This window comes from Ambystoma mexicanum, chromosome 10 (genome assembly GCF_040938575.1).
Source record: "Ambystoma mexicanum isolate Mex_15411 chromosome 10, UKY_AmexF1_1, whole genome shotgun sequence".
Classification (NCBI taxonomy): Eukaryota; Metazoa; Chordata; class Amphibia; order Caudata; family Ambystomatidae; genus Ambystoma; species Ambystoma mexicanum.
The window spans coordinates 897,693,858-897,708,817 of NC_090932.1; positions in this window are offsets into that span (position 1 = coordinate 897,693,858).

Here is a 14,960-nt window from a genome sequence, read left to right on the forward strand (position 1 = left end):
TGTTCTTGTTCCTCCTGGAAAAGGAGGAGTGTGGCGCTGCCCGATGACGGGCTTACGCGGCGGCGTGACGTGTCACGCCGCCGCGCTGGGTATAAATAAAGGGGGCGTTCCCGGCCGCATCAGAGCGACTGGGAAGCCCGAACGCGAAGGACTGGTGTCGGAGTGAATCCTTCATGTGGTGGGGGCTTACGGGACCGCGTGGGGGCTCCGACCCGCCCCCAACAGTCTGCAGCAATGCTGTAATTGCTTTGCCTGTCAGTTGGTCTTCAACGCCCTTGCTGTTTGTCATTAAGCTTTTATTTCTTCTGTGCTACTCGCAAATATATTGCACAAAATTACTATCATCCATAACTGTGCGTGAATAGTCTATTGTTGGTATAGTGACATATACATAGATGCTAAACACAGTTCATAGCGAGTACAAACTAACTTTGTCAATGCAGTCGCGAAAACATTGACTAACGCCATGGCTGCTTCCTTGCATAGCAAACTTATCATGAGTACAGCAGGTGACTTGATACTTGACTACAGCGACCCTGCCTTGCCCACTGCGAACATTACAACGCAGGGTGCTGGGCTGACAGAGGGCAGAACTACATTAAAACCAAAACAAAATAAGCAGTCGATAATTACTTCATTTTGTAAAAACACAGAGGTCACACCTTACAGCGTGGAACCAACAATGTTGTCAAACTTGACAGTAAATATGGATGTTTTTGTCGCGCTGTGCTGCAAAGCGAGCGCGCTGCGTATGAAACAGAGGCGGGACACGGAGCGTGCAACACAAACGTCTTCTTTATTCCCCAGCCTTCTCCAACTCCCTGATCCCGCCCCCGTTACATCACTTCCCCCTGCAACTTCCCGTCCCGCCCCTGCGTAACACTGGAGCGTCAACGTGACATCTCCCCCCTTTTTAAACAGTTACCAATCTCTTCGCAACGAGCGAGGGTCTGGTGGGCTTCTAGTCCATCTCCTCGATCCATCGGCGAGGTCTGTTCCGAGCCCTCTGTGGGCGAGTCTGACTTGGTCCGGGCGAAGGCCCGCATTCCACATTGGCACTTCCGATTTCCGACTCAGCGTCCTCCGAGTCCCATTGATCCGCTTGGTATGCGTCATCGGACTCGTGGTCCATGGGTATCTGCACCCTGCCGCTTAGTCTCCGGGCCCCGCTGGGTGGGAGTTCTTTGAAGTGAGACGAGTTCCTCGTGATGGACCCCTCTGACCTCTGGGCCGTGATCATGGACCCCTTCTTTTGAGAGACGAGCAAGGGTTCTTCTCGAAAAGGGGCCGTGTGCTTGTACGTCACTGGTTGTCTGACCGCTACCACATCACCCACCCCGATGGCGGATGGCTGGGCTCGCCGGCGAGTGTCTGCATACTCTTTCATGCGAGTCTTTGCCGCTTCATCCTTGTCTCGTACCTCTTGATCCAGAGCAGGCGATGGTGTAGTGTCCTCTGCTTGGGGGATGCGGGTCTGGGTGTCTCGTGCGAACATGAGTTCGGCTGGTGTCCTTCCGGTGGTACTGTGAGGGGTTCCTCTATAATCTCTCATCAACTGGTTCAGTACCTGCTCATAGGGCTGGCCAGTGAGCTGGGCAATTTGAAAGCCTCTCTTCAGGTTGGCCATACATCTCTCTATCATCCCATTGGCTTGGGGCCACAGAGGAGTGACTTTCCTGTGGTGAAACCCCAGGTATTCTGCAAACTGAGCAAACTGATGTCCGCTGAATGGGGCCCCATTGTCAGTCTTGAGCACCTTCGGTATCCCGTATGCTCAGAATATGTGGTCCAGGACGAGGATGACGTGATGCGCTGCTGTGGAGGGTATGAGTCACACCTCAGGATACCTGGAGTACTCATCCATCACTGCCAGAACGTACTTCCCGTCCAAAGAAGTCCGCTGCCACCGCCTCCCATAATTTCTGAGGGAGCTCCGACATGATCAGAGGTTCCGGGTGTTGGTTTGGCGTGATTAGACAGCAGGTGGGGCAGGCCCTCAGGGCGGCCTCCACTAGCTCATCCATGTGTGGAAACCACACCTTTTATTGGAGCATGCGTTTCGTGGACGCCATGCCTCGGTGTGTCTCGTGTGCAAGTTCGATGACCTTTGCTCTCATTGCCTCTGGGATGACAAGTTTGCAATCTTTCAGGATCATGTGGTCCTCTGATACTGGGAGTTTGTCTTTCACTTGCAGTAGCCGCTCCACGTCTTCCTGCACCTTGCCACCTGCCGCCCTCCCCCTTTCCTTTGCCCTTCGCCACTGTCCTGACTTCAGACCTTCACAGATGATGCGACAGTTTTCTGTTTCTCTTGCCAGTGTCTCCAGGTGGACCCCCTCGGGGGCGGCCTGGTGAACCAGATAACGAAGATATCTTTTGGCCACTGACGGTTCTGGCGTGATGTCCCCTCTCGGCCTTCTGGACAGGAAGTCCACCGGGTTTTCTCCTTTCCCTGGCCGGTGGACAATCTCAAATGCATAGTCCTGAAGACGCAGGCCCCACCGGGCGATTCTCGGGGGCATTTTTGCTCTCGGATTCCCATACAGGAACAACAGTGCTTGATGGTCCGTGACCACTTGAAATGGTTTCCCATATAAGAATAGATGGAAATGTTCGCACGCCCATACGACGGCAAGTCCCTCCTTTTCTGCCTGGGAGTATGCAGTCTCGGCGGATGACAAGCTACGGCTGGCATAAGCCACGATGTGTTTCCGTGACGGGTCTCTCGGATCCTTTTGCGCCAGAATAGCCCCCAGGCCAACATGGCTTGCATCAACCATGAGCTCGGTCTGTCTGTTTGGGTCATAGTAGGACATGTTTTCCGCCTGGGCCACTCTTTCCCTTATCAGTTCAAATGCCTTCTGGCACTCTTGTGTCCATTCGAACTTGGTGTCCTGGTGCGTCAGTTGTCTGAGTGGTTCACTGACTGATGCAAAATCCCGAATGTATCGGCTACAGTAGCTGGCGAGGCCCAGGAATGACCGGAGCTCGGACACGTTTGCTGGAGCCGCCGTGTCGTTCAGTGCCGCCACTTTGTCTGGGTCCGGGGTCATCCCTGCTTCGGAGAAGATATGTCCAAAGAATTTCAGTGTGGGTTTCCGAAACTCACATTTTTCTCTGTTGAGCGTGAGGTTTGCATCATGTAGTGCTTTGCATACCAACATTAAAGTTTCATCGTGTTTATTGGCATACGTTCCGAAGACCAAAATGTCATCTGAATAATTTAAACAGTTCGGGATGTGCTTTATAACGTTGTGTACCTCAGCTTGAAATGTCTCAGCGGCCGACGACACCCCGAAACTGAGCCTCTTATATCTGAAAAGGCCGACATGTGTGACAAATATCGTGATGTTCCTGCTGCCCGGGTGTAGAACTAGCTGATGGGAACCCTGTTGTAGATCTAGTTTGGAAAACACCTTTGCACCATTCAGCAGGTGTATAATGTCAGTAATTGTTGGTGCGGGGTGCCTTTCTCTCTTGATGGCCTGATTAGGGCGTCGCATGTCTACGCATAGCCTTATGGCTTCAGAGCCTTTCTTGGGGACTGGGACAATCGGGGAGACCCATGTGGTGGGTCCGGTGGCTCTCTCGATGATATCTTACTCAAGCAGCTTTTGGAGTTCATCTTCCACCTTTTTTTGAATGTTAACCAGAATTCCCCGGTATGGCTGGGCGATGGGGCGGATTGATTCGTCCACGTGGAGCCGTATTTGTCTGTTGCGGAGCTTGCCTATTCCTTTGAAGATCTTGGGATAGAGGTTGTTCACCATTTCCACTGGGTCTATATATTTGTGCACCATGATGTTGTATAAAATGTGAATTAGCCCCATGTCTGCCGCTGACCTAAAACTCAGGACGCACCCACTATCTGTCTCGGTGGCTAGCACGTGAATTGGCACTTTCATTTCATGGCCCTTGTATCTGCACAGACCATTAAACTGTCCCAGGCATTTCAATGGTGTCTTGGCTCCATATGCATATTTGTTCACGGTTGCCGGGTGCAGTTTGGGTTTTTGTGGGAGATCGTTATAGACTTTCTCACTTACCACATTGACAGTGGCGCCCGTATCTATGAGAAATTCCGTGGGTCTTTCTTGTAGTTTGATGATGAGCGTTGGGCTGTGGGCGGTCACGGTGGGGTTTCCCAGGGCGTACACGTAGGCTTTCCTCTTTTGGTCACTCTCTGATGAGCTATGGTCAGATTCTGTGGGGGATAGTTCCACTAGGTATCGCACGTGGCGCCGTTCCATTCTCGGGCGCATGGTGAGTTTTCGTCTTTCTCTCCTCCTCTGCCGATCTTCTCCCGACTCTCGGTCTTTCTGGTCACCTGCGGTTTGGTGTTGAGCCGCCACTGTGTTGGGGCTTGGGTTGTTGCCCATCGACCCTCCGTGCCTACGTCGAAGGGCGAGAGGAGATTTCCTTGGGCCTTTCTCTGCCACGGTCCCGAAATAGCCTGCAGACGGCTTTGAAGTGAGCCTCTTTGCTGCACGAGGTGCATCGTTGGCCTATGGCTGGGCAGGTCCCTACGTGCGGGTACTCGAACCCGCACTTGTAGCAGAAGAGTTCTTCAGGTTTCCTCTCTAGTTGCAATTTGTTGACACTCTCCCCTATGATGGTGTTGCCGAAGCTTTCGACCTGGGAGTCATTGGTCTTTCTACACGTGCCAGTGCCAGAATTTCTTCTAGAGTGTGGGATTTCTGTAATAGTTTCCGTCTGAAAGTCTGTGATTCGCACCCCGAGATGATCTGCGATCGTAGTGCTTCTGTGTTTGAATAGTTGGCAAAGTCACAGTGCTTTAGCTTGGTGCGTAGTCGCATGACGTAGGCGTCCATGGACTCCCCTTTGATCTGCTTGGTGCTATGAAACAGGTGTCTCTCATAATCAACATTTGTATGGGGCAAAGTATGCCGCTAATGCTTCCTTGAGGTCTTTGATCAAATCTATGGAGTCTTGGGGCGTCTCGTCACTGATGTCTCGGGTTGCCGGGCCCACCGCTAGCTTTAAGAGACATACCTGGCGTGCGTCGGCGACTGGGCCTGTGGCTCCCATATATAAGTCGAATTCTCGGATCCATTTGGTCCACCGAGGACCCATGTTGCTGGTGTCCGTCACGTCAAATGCTCCTGGCATCTGGGCGCCAGGGTATCTGGGAGATGATAGGGCACGTGGTCTGGTGCAGGTGTTCCTGGGGCTGGGAGTGCATTCCCTTGTGCCTGCCCCCCTTGGCCATCATCTTGTCCTGACATGGTGGCGTTACAAACTTCTTCACCACGTGGCCTGCCTGGAAGGCTAGTTCCTGCCACGGGGCACGAGCACCATCAAAAAGAGGGGGGGTACCCTGCTTACTCCTTTCCAGGGCTCCTTGGCGCTCAGCCTGGCGCACTGTGGCCTCCGTGCTCGCCTGCCGAGCTATGGGCGTGGCTCACGTGCCTCCGGCCCTCTGCAGGCCTGTAGAGCAGGCGTGGTCTCCCTGCTGCGTAGGCCCGATGTTCGCAGCTGCGAACCGGCGGTCTGCGCGAGGTCCGGGCTTCTCCTCTAGCACTGCGGCGTCCTTTGATGGTGGGCAGGCCTCTCCCGAGGCACCAGAGCGTTGTCTCAACGTGGCACCACCGTCGCGGCCCGGGCCGCGTATGATTTCTCCCGCCGGCTAGGCTCGCGGCTGCGAGCGTTTCTGTGTTCGAGCGGGGGTGGGCTGCTGGATTCCTACCAGCACGGCCCTGCCCCCGATCCCATCCTCGTCGCCATTGTCGTGCTGTGCTTCAAAGTGGGTGCGCTGCATATGAAACAGAGGCGGGACACTGAGCGTGCAACACAAACTTCTTCTTTATTCCCCAGCCTTCTCCAACTCCCTGATCCCGCCCCCCGTTACATCACTTCCCCGTGCAACTTCCCGTCCCGCCCCCGCGTAACACTGGAGTGTCAACGTGACAGTTTTTAGTTTTCCAACACAACACTTGCCGGTTCCTACGACCATCCAAAAAGGAACTTATGTCACAACTGATGTCGATTTGGAGAGCAGATTGATGTCCCTGCCGTTTCAAAGCATATATGTTTCAGTTATGTTTGGGGTGACAATGTGAGTCAAAACAGGATGGAATCGAGTACCACCAAAAATATTCACAACTCGATCATTCTAGACGAGTTTTTTCTTCTATGCAGAGACATGGGCTTACATGAACATGATGGGTCAGCGAGCATTTTTATTACTTAAGCATCATTAACTACAAACGAAGAAGGACTGCTAGAGGGAAAACGTTTACCATATAAGAAGAAATCCCCCCTAAAGAGGGAATGCAATGCTGATTATTGCACGCCTAGAAATATGCAAATCATAAATTTGGACGCACTAGGGCCGTCGTCTACCTCGGCTTTGCATTTTGTCCTTGAGTCCCTATTGAGGCTATACAACAACATTAAAGATGTGGTCCAGGATAACTCTACCAGACTTACAATAGTGGACACAAAGACAGAGGTGAAGACATGGTAGGGCCTGAGCCGGATGGCCCACCCACAATTTGTAAATGCCCACTCAGCAACGCTTCGTGGGCATTTACAGATGTTAATGTCACTGCAGTGGGCTCAACTACATTAGCTTCAGGCCCCACTTGTTAGACAATCCTGGCCTCGCCTCTGCACAAAGATACACGATTTGTTAAATGTGATGCACAGAACAAGGGTTACTTATCAGAGTGGCCAGCTACGTCCTATGACTCTTAACTTGGATACCAACAATTCAGCCATTTATGAGGTGGCGTCGGAACAGCATGCTGTGGCTAGTCAAACACCCCTGTCGCTTGTATATTGCCATTCTGATTTAAGTGCATCTCCATTCCTGTTTTATACTCCTAGAGTGGGGCTAAGTTTGACAAAGGCAGAGACAAAGGCACTGTACAATACTTCTGAGCCATCTTATCCACGTACACAAATCCATAAGAAATGTTAAGTAAAAAAAGAGAAATTGTCATCCTAACAAAAGAACAAAAAATTACAATATGCCCAATCGTAATAAAAGGAAATCCTCCCGTACATTTTTAAGATCTGTATCTTTGGCTGGGGAGGTTATTGATTTAAATACTCAGGAAAATGCCCAACCAGCTATTCAATCTACCACACGGGTTCCTTGACTTGCAGTACCCGTCTGACAAATCAAAACAGTGTAAAATTACAAATTCCCTACTCCAAGTAGGCCCAATGGAAGAGACCCAAGACATTTTAGAATCCGAAGATTCACTTTCGGGAGAAAGGCTGATCAAAATTTATTTGCCAGGAACATCAAATAGATTGACATCTATGCTTGCCATGCTTCAACAAGCCTCAACTTCCAAAGGAGCTGGATCTGCATGGAATTATACGCCGCCTCCACAATTTCGGATGAACCACTCTCTCGAGCTACTCAACGTAAATCGCCTCACCACAAAGTGTATTGGATGAGATAATATAACCCACATGAATGGAACTATAACAATGGGCCTCATTACGAGCATGGCGGTAGCCGTGCCTGTATGGCAGGCACGGCGACCGCCATGCTTGCTACCGGCACCTCCTCCTGCGATTGGGCAATAACCGGCCCATTACGAGATGAGTGGGCCGTGAATTGCCATTCGCGGGTGGCGGTAATGCCGGGCTCCCGATCCCCATTCTGCCCCATAGGGCAGAATGGGGGTGGGGAGTATGGTTGTACCGTCACCAGCACCGTTGTTAACGGTGCCGATGCAATCACGAGTTCTGCTTGCGAGTGCCACACAGCCCGCCAGGTAAAACCTGGCGGGCTGTCAGGAACCCGCGAGCAGAACTCGTAATGTGGCGGCCCGGTATGAATGGTGCCGATGCCTTACCGGCACCGTTCATACCGTGGCTGCCAGCCTTATAATGAGGCCCAATGAAAAGAGGTAAACTGCTAGAAATCTTTCAAGAAATTCCTTCTCTGCGGGCCATTTGTATGGGTGATATCGACTATGTGGCATTCCCTTATAAGGGCTGCAATCGCTTGGTGTGTTACCTTTACTCGAGTATAGTTGTGAAACTGGTTTTAGATGAGAAGATCACACTTAGAACATTAGGATTTGACCTTTTCGAATTTGATAATCCAGATGAAGTGCCATCCTTTTTGTCAGCCCTGCCCCCACAACGATTATTGGAATTGCTGTTTGGCATCCAACAGTTACAAGCAGAGAGACCTGGAGGACACTTCAAACTGAACAACATGGGATCAGTTAGAACGAAAACCGCTGAGCATACGCAAGATTGGTCCAGGCTGGAGGGAGCCATACAAATATTTGCAAGCTCTAGGCTGGACAACTTTAACCAAGGGTACCTCTCAATTATTTCATGGAATGTGTGTGGGTATAATAACGTAGGCAAGGTCTTGCAGTCGACTACTTTTCTATATGACAAACATGTCATCATGATGCAGAAGACCATGGCTACCCGCCACTTTGATTTGGAGGGGTTTATAACATTCTCCAAACCAACAAACAGAGGGGAATTTAGGCATCCCACTGGTGGGTTGATAATTGCCTTCGATTTAAATCTTAAAGCCAAATCATATCAAATTGATACCCGGCATGATGGTTTTTCAACTATGGAAATGACAGGTATGGGAATATTGTTCATTAACCTGTACTGGAACCCCTCTAGTGTAACATGCTCAGTCTTTCAATTAGCTTTGACTGAAACTATTGCCAACTGGCTTGAACAGGGTTACTCCCACCATAGCATCGTGGGACGTGACTTTAATTCAGATTGTGTGGAGGGTGCAAGACTTAATAAATACATTGGTTTACCCACTTTGTGGTCTTTCTAACTGTACAAAGCAGGGCATTCAGTGGGATAACCTTTTGCAAAGTTGGGATTTTCTTCTTTGTTTACCACATGGTGGTTCATACGATGGGAAGAGCTTCACATGGAATAGAGGGAATGCCTTTTCTGGGAATTATCACGTGTATGTGTCACAAGGCCTTATTAGCTTCCACAGTCCTCTGACTAGTTGTGATTTAGGGATGAGTGACCAATTGTTCGAGACACCTGAACATAAGCCTCCCTATCAAGCAGCGCATTTTTGTTCCAAGCTTGACAATGCTTACCCCAGCTACGGGTGGTCTCACCGTTAAGTGGAACATTAAATCATGTTTTGTTTTCTTGGATCTATTCAGGAAAACTGTTAGGGGCGCACTTAACGCAGGGTTGTCCTTAGCTTGTTTTTCCTCTCTAGATCCATTTAACACTACCATGCTCAAATGTTTAAACTAATTAACTAATAAGGGCAGAACTAGGGGCCTCAAGAGCCTGGGCCATACCTATGGTGTTAAGGTTACAGAAGACAAGAAAATTAAGTGGAAATGGCTAAGAAATTTAGCTCAAGAACGTCTTCCACCGGAGGCCTTCACACATATGAAAAAAAAAGAAAAGAAAATTCTCCAGGGTTATAAGAACTTTATTAAATCTCTGAAGGTACAGATGTACATTTCCGATAACCAATCCATGCTTGAAAAATTGAAACAAAGTAAGACCTAAGATTTTTGGGCCCTGACAAATGACAAGTTGGATGGGGCTAGGGCCTCTATAATCTGTCCAATTCTGGAACAGCAGTAGATAGACTATTATCACAAGTTTGGCAAACCTGTCCAACTTTCAAGAGGACTATAAGCTGAGTGGGCTTCCTGCTATGGGTGAGTGCCCATGGGATAAATAGGATTTTCTATGGGCCATTTCCTAAGCCAAGCCGTCAAGAGCTCCTGGCCCAGATGGTTTGGCCCCTGGTGTGATAAAGAGCGATTCATTAGCATAGCTAGGTCCATTAGAGATGCTCTTTGGGTCCATCTTCCTTACTCATCATTTTCCACAAACATGGCATGAGTCTATAATCATCCCTATTTACAGAAAAGGTGATTTAAGTGATCCAAGCAACTACAGGCCGATAGCCCTCCTGCATGCAACAAGTCAAATGTTCTCATCACGTTTACTAAGAGACTTCAATAATTCCTTTAGCCATCTAGGTGTTGACCTCTCACTTCCAGGTAAGGTTTCAACCAGGCATGGGCACAGCCCTAAATGGCACCATTATGCCCCATCCTCAGGTGGCTGTCAAAAGGGGTTCCATTGGGACTCGCTATATGGCCTCTATTGGCATGAGCAGCGAGATCCATTTTGTGGAACATATTACTGGCCTGGTCTGTACCTTTAAAACGCATACAACTGCTGGCCAGCATGCATACTGAGTCTATAGTAAAGATCAGGCTCAATGGGGAGGGCAGCATATCGGGCCAATAAAACCTTTGTGAGATTAAGACAGGGTTGTGTCCTGGCCCCTGCCCTCTTTCATGCATATATCTCTGATATAGACAACATATGGCCACAAGGTACCACTTTCCCTGTAAAGCTGGCTCATTTAAAATTGAATTGGCTACCCTTCGCGTACAATTTGGTGTTCTTTGATAAGACCCTATTCAGTCTACAGCAAAAGCTAGACCTATTCCTTAACTAAGCCACAGCAAACAACTTGCTGGTAAACAGTCACAAATCAAACATTGTAGGCTTTACCACTAAAACTAGGCCGTAAACTGTGTCCTGGAAGGTGGGAGAACAGAGATTGGAAAGAGTATCATCTATCAGATACTTAATGGAAGAACAATATAAGAGATCAATCTCGACCTCTAATCTTGCAGCTTAAAAGATTGCATAACAATTAATGCAAATTCTCTCTCCTTCCTTTATTATGGTTCTACCTAACTAAAATGGAAACAGTTATTATATATGCCCTAGATATGTCAATAGCGGATCTGGGCCCCTAGCTGAACACTTTGGAGAGAGTGATCTGGAAGGAGACGCTTGGCTTATCCAAATCAATCCACAAAGCTGTAATTGGACAAGAACTAGGGTTGATTTCTCTTCTATCGAGTATACACTGGAAACAACTAACCAGTTATGTCAAGAGGATTTCTCCTCCGGCTAACTCACTGTACCTTGATTTGGTGAAAATCCTAGCTCCACATTTTTTACACTTGCTTACCACTTTCAAAGCTAATATGAGAAAACTTCTCAACGCAATACAATCTTCAGAGGAGGAACTAATCTTGAGAACAGCTAAGACTAAATGGATGCTCTTCCTGACTGATTGGTCTAATACGATTGGCCTCTTGAACTCTTTATAGCATTCAAAGAATACGCCAAATTTCAGAGGAAGAGAGAGGATATACCTAAATATCTCTGCCTTTTGCCTTGTGATAAGTTGCGTAACATATATGTGCACTTTCGTCTTAACCAGCTGCCCACTTTACAACGTGTAGGCAACTGGAAACCTGAAGAGTCCCGATTATGACACTGCACATTGTATGGGAGCCTGTCTAACCCAGAGACACTGAAACATCTTGTTCTTTCCTGTCAGAACCTTATTAACATCAGAAACCATTACTTTAAAGCAATGGGTCGGAAAACACTATTCGTTGGGGAGAAATGTTTTGGACTAGTCTACCGTAGGGACATTGTCTCGTTAATCATAGCTTTATGTGGGTTCCTCTTAGAAACATTTACGATATTTGGTGAAAGCATCTGACAAGTGTAAAACTGGGAACAGGGTGAAGTATTCGATTTATGGTTCTTAATTCAACCCAATTCGATATTATGGAATAGGGTTGATAAACACATAGGTTTTCAAATTGTTTTCTTTTGATTGTCTATGACTTGTTTATTTGTTGATTACTTTGGCTATGAAAATGTAAACACCCCTAGTACATATTCTGTGCAGTGAAGCCAACTGCATTGGGTCAAGGAACTGAACTGTGAGTACTACCCTTCTGTCCTGGACCGATACCCCCCTGCCCTGTTTATACAAGGTGTCAGAATCAACACCCCTTTCAGTGTCCTGTGTTCATTGAAGCCCACTACATAATTGGCGACGAGGACCAGAAACCACCCACACTGCAACCATGCAGGGCACCATGCCACCTCCTGCTTTCCTCCAGTCCCCCGGCATGCCTACCATCCCCTGGCAACAATGGGAGCCACTGTTTTCAACTTATCTGGAGGCATTTAGAGGAATGGGCTATTCACTGGCCAGAAAGAAGGCCATGCTATTAAACACCATGGGGGTCGATGGACAGCACATTTTTACAGCCTTGAAGGCTGTGCCCAGCGCAGATGAAGGCAATGATGTCTACAAAGAAGCAATTCTCAGCATAATTAAGAGGTTTTCCAACCAAGAAAATCTGGTCCTCCACAGACTCAAGTTTTACACGAGGAAACAAGAAGGTACCGAACCGGTCGATGATTACATTAACAGAATGAGAGAACTGGCAGCCTTGTGTGGATTTGGGCACAATGTGGAGCAAGTCATTTGTGACATGTTGGTGGTCCACACCAATTCCCACAAAGTCCAGGACAAGGTAATCCAAGAGAAAGAACTGGACCTAGATAAGGCCATATAAATAGCGAGGGCCGAATACGAGACCTCGAGCAGATGGAGAGAAGTAGGCGGACCGTTGTCCGCACTGAAATGGCAGCTGTGCAATGGAAGGGGCCTAGAGACAGACAGCCGCGAGAAGCTGCTAGAGAGAAAGGACCCAAGTAGAGAGATTCCAAAAGTGTTACAGATGTGCCAGCACTAAGCATCTGGATAACAATCAAGACTGTCCCGCAAGGAACAAAAGTGTTCCAAGTGCAGGCGATTTGGTCACAGTGCTGTAGCCTGCACATGGCGGGTGTCAAGAATTCGGTATCCACGTAGACTGTGTATACCTCCCCCCCCCCAAGCACCGGTAAGCCAGATATGGGTATACTAGCCGACCAGTTAGTGAGGCCACAGATGACAGGAACAAGAGCACCGGGATCCCAGGTAGCTGCAATGGAAATAGGCAGGGTAAGGGTTAAACAGTACAATGCAGAATAACCAGAAATGGAAAGAACAAATAACACCTACCTGTGTTCTACGTGGGAGATGAATACCTTGGGAGTACTGGACCTGGTCCCCCCCTGTGTGGGTGTGTTTCTTGTTCCTATGGAGTGCAGGGTTACCAGAAGAGATCAGGAGTTTTAGAGTTCCAAAGGCAATGGCAGGGAAAATTGCCCACTCGTAAAGTTCCAGGAGGGCAACCCCAAACTTGGAATAAGACAACCTCTGTGGAAAAAAAAGCCACTGAGATTCAAGATTGAAATCCAAACAAAGTACAAAAGTTTTCCGTGACAAAATCAGAATGTAAAGCAGTCCGCGTAGCAGTCCAAGTTAGAGCAGTTCAGGGCAGCCCGCGTAGCAGTCCAAGTTAGAGCAGTTCAGGGCAATCCACAAGAGACCAGACGTCGTAACTGAAGGATGAGGCAGAAAGAGAAAACCGTGACAGAGTTCCAATGGTCAAAATCCGAGAAAACATGTAATTTCAGAAGCGCCACTTGCCGAGGTAAAGCACAGCTAAGAAGCACTGTGTTCGGCAACCCGCGTAGCTTTATACTGTAGTCATGGATGCACGGCGACGTGCGCGGGTTCTCTAGGCTAATGGATCACGTGAGCGGTCATTTCAGCGGAACCGTGTCATGTGTGCATCTTTCCGGAATCCTTGATTGCCGAACCGCTTCCATGATAGTTTCCATCGCGACCAAAGCTGCCACGGTAAATGATACCATGCCAGGAAGGGACCGCCACCCCAGACAGCAATGGGGCGTGTCACCATCCCCTGTGTCGAGTCGGGTACCACGTAACCTGCATCAGTGATCTGCTGTGGACAGTGTGCAGTGGTATGGTGTGGTGTATTCCATGTGGGCATGACAGAACCCCCCCCAAAGGCCCACGACCCCGTGGGCTAAAGGGATTAGATCTATGAAAGCGGGCAACCAGGACTGGGGCATGGACATTAGCAGCAGGTTCCCGGGTCCTCTCCTCAGGGCCAAAACCCAACCAATCCACTAGGTATTGCAACCTACCCCTGACAAAACGGGAACCGAGGATCTCATTAACCTCATACTCAGTGAAGGAACCTGGAAAGACAGGTGTAGGAGGCTGGATGATACGTGTGGAGGGCGGGCAGGGTTTCAGAAGGGAGGTATGGAAGACAGGATGGATGCGCCAAGCAGCAGGCACAGAGACATACGGGGTAGGCAACAGGGTTGATTACCCGGGTGACCCTGTAGGGTCCGATGTAGCGAGGAAGGAGTTTCCTACAACCAGGAATACAAAGGTGTCTAGTAGATAACCAGACCCTGTCGCCCATTATGTAAGAGGGAGCTGGAGCGCATCTCTTGTCAGCTGCGTGCCGCATAACTGATTGAGCCTCTTGAAGATGCAAGATGACCTGGGCATGGACAGTAGTATAGTCTCTAATACATGCATCAGCTGCAGGAGTAAGGGAAGCTGGAAGATCAGGGAATGGAAAAATACGTGGGTGTTGACCGTATAACACATAAAAGGGTAAAAAGTCCATGGCAGAGTGTGGGGCGTTGTAGACAAATTCGGCTATAAACAATAGATGGAACCATGATTGTTGGTGCTGCAGGGTAAGACAACGAAGATATTGTTCCAGCGTCTGATTGACACGTTCTGTCTGGCCGTCAGTCTCTGGGTGATATGAGGAGGAGAACCGGGCATCGATACCTAGGAGTTTCGTGAGGGAACGCCAGAACCTGGAGGTGAACTGGGTCCCACCATCAGTGATGATGATAGTGGGAAGACCAAAGAGGCAGAACACTGAACGGAAAAACAGCTTGGATAGCATAGGAGCAGACGGGATGCCAGAGCAAAGAATAAAACGGGCCATTTTGGTGAACAAGTCCACTACCACCCAGATGCTATCATAGCCCTGTACCCGTGGCATGTCAGTGATGAAATCCATGGTTATTGTATGCCAAGGTTTGGGTGATATGGGTAAAGGCTGTAAAAGGCCAAGTGGGCACCCCTTGCGGTGTTTGCACTGGGCACAGACAGAACAGTTACCAACGTAATCATTCACATCCTTACGCATAGTTGGCAACCAGCACCA